General features: G+C 33.3%; 1 non-coding gene across 1 annotated transcript; it reads right to left on the bottom strand.

Annotated features, from left to right (window-relative positions):
* Positions 1-824: 824 nt before the first annotated feature.
* Positions 825-895, bottom strand: TRNAC-GCA (transfer RNA cysteine (anticodon GCA)). The gene has a single exon. It is a non-coding gene; the product is annotated as a tRNA-Cys (tRNA).
* Between the last annotated feature and the right edge of the window lie 1,914 nt (positions 896-2,809).

Genomic DNA, 2,809 nt, shown 5'->3' with positions numbered 1-2,809 from the left:
CTTATAGGAATTCTGGTAGAATTAGAGAGCATTAAAAATACGATACTATAGCCCTTTTTTCCTTAAAAAAGAAAGAGTACGGGAATGATGTCCTGAATAGAAGAAGCGGGAATAGGAAGATTTTTTATTCCTTTTGTTACTCTTTTTTTTTTTTTAAGCAAAGGACGCCCGAATATACCATAAAATTAACGATAGATAAATATTTATTGGATACCTACCTTACCTAATGTTTATTTTTGACCTAAACCCTGCAGCCTTGCTTTGTATCATTCTATGAAAGAATGAAGAGGAAGAGATTTTATCCATAACACAACTCCTAAATTGATTTTTGATCGACCTATTTAATCTGATTCTCGTTAGAATTAAAATTAAGTAGTCCTTACTTTAGTGTATGTAGGTAACATAAGATGTACGATAAAAAAATGTATAATAATTAGTAAGTCTTGATATTCTTTCGTGGAGTCCCTTCTTGAATCTTAGATTGAAAAAAAAAAAGAATGCCCCTTAGGGACCTTTCTTTGGATACCAAGATTTCTGACATCTTATCCTCGTATTTTAAAATTATCAAATCGAATCTCAATTAAGAACCAATTCAAATTCATATAATAAAAGAATAAGGAAACACTACCTCACCCCTATTGATAACCATTTTGGCCACTACCGTCAAAACAAACCCTAACCCTAGTTTGAGGATAGAACTATGGTATGGTTTCTCTAAACCCAGTATCGGCAGGCCCAGTTACTCTCTTGCCCGAACTTATGCGAAGTAAAAATTGATCGAATTCGATCAGCACTATAAAAAAAACCTAAGTATTTTATTGATCAGGCGGCACCCAGATTTGAACTGGGGATAAAGGATTTGCAGTCCCCTGCCTTACCGCTTGGCCATGCCGCCAAAAAATCCGATCAAAAATCTAGAAAACAGCAAGTATTCATCCACGTTTTCTTACGAAAAGCCCCTTTTATTTTGAATATAATTCTACTTACTTTTTTCCAATCTTTTTCAAAAAATCTATTCCTGCTTTTTTTGATCCAGTTTCTATTATTCTCCTCGATAGATTCTATCTTAAAACATACATTGTTAACACAATAAAACTTCCCATTTCTTTCTATTGAGATGAAAAAGAAGAAAAAGTGGATTTCTATTCACAGGCTGCAAAATTCAGAATAAATTGGAACCGTTAACTAGAATTCTCTTTTTTTTATTGCAGTAGTGAACTACTCTTAAATCGGTATTATCTCCCCCCCCTTCAATGGCATAATAAAATAGTATGACTTTATGCTTAATCCGTGTATAGGTAAACTTTAGGTCCGAACAGCATTATTATCCAAAGATCCCCTTTATGTACATATCTCTATGGAGAATCATGCTTTAATTTTTAAAAGTATTAAATTAAATATCTTGAATAAAAAAAGGAAATTTGCTCTGATATAGAGTATAACCTTACTATCTTGGCCTACCCAAGTGAAATTACGATAAAAGAAAAGCATGGATATGGGGAGAGGTGGATAACTAGATTGGCATGTACTTAAAAAAGGGACTTACTTGATTTTAGAATTCCACAATGAAATACTGAATTTTCTAGTAATTATACTACTCCGATCCGAAATAAAAAAGAACCCTCAAATTATTTTGAGAAATTAAAGTAAGCACGCTATTCTAAATCGAAGTAAAGTCAAACTTTCTAGTATATTATATTACGGCTTTATTACATTCATAGAAAGGAGATAAAATGAGAAATCTTTGCCATCCAATCTGATTAGAATATCATAACATAAAGTATAAGTGGCAGAATTTTTTTTTTTAGGAATGTTTTATCAATTCATTTTCATTTCATTTGTACCCCTGGCAAACTCGAACTTTCGTCCAAATGGTCTCTATTCATATGTATGAAATACATATATGAAATACGTATGTGGAGTTCCCTAGAATTTCATGTGATTCAGTAAACAGAATATAGATTCCATGATTGCTAGATCGATCCAGAGGGATTGATGAAGAGTGAGCTGATAATGGAATTTTTCTTTGATAAACAGGAAACTTAAGATTAAGATGCTCCGGAATGGAAACGAGGGAATGTCCACAATACCCGGATTTAGTCAGATCCAATTCGAGGGATTTTGTAGGTTCATTAATCAAGCCTTAGCAGAAGAACTTGACAAGTTTCCAACAATTAAAGATCCAGATCACGAAATTGCATTTCAATTATTTGCGAAAGGATATCAATTGCTAGAACCCTCGATAAAAGAAAGAGATGCTGTGTATGAATCACTCACCTATTCTTCCGAATTATATGTATCTGCGAGATTAATTTTTGGTTTCGATGTGCAAAAGCAAACCATTTCTATCGGAAACATTCCTATAATGAATTCCTTAGGAACCTTTATTATAAATGGAATATACCGAATTGTGATCAATCAAATATTGCTAAGTCCTGGTATTTACTACCGCTCGGAATTAGATCATAAGGGAATTTCTATCTACACTGGCACTATAATATCAGATTGGGGGGGGAGATCGGAATTAGCAATTGATAAAAAAGAAAGGATATGGGCTCGCGTGAGTAGAAAACAAAAGATATCTATTCTAGTTCTATCATCAGCTATGGGTTCGAATCTAAGAGAAATTCTAGATAATGTTTCCTACCCTGAAATTTTCTTGTCTTTCCCGAATGCTAAGGAGAAGAAGAGGATTGAGTCAAAAGAAAAAGCTATTTTGGAGTTTTATCAACAATTTGCTTGTGTAGGTGGGGACCTGGTATTTTCGGAGTCCTTATGCGAGGAATTACAAAAGAAATTTTTTCAACAA

The sequence above is a fragment of the Aegilops tauschii genome, unplaced genomic scaffold (assembly GCF_002575655.3).
Source record: "Aegilops tauschii subsp. strangulata cultivar AL8/78 unplaced genomic scaffold, Aet v6.0 ptg000355l_obj, whole genome shotgun sequence".
Taxonomy (NCBI): Eukaryota; Viridiplantae; Streptophyta; class Magnoliopsida; order Poales; family Poaceae; genus Aegilops; species Aegilops tauschii.
Note: the sequence above shows the minus strand (reverse complement) of the source record. Positions and strands in the feature narration are given on the sequence as shown.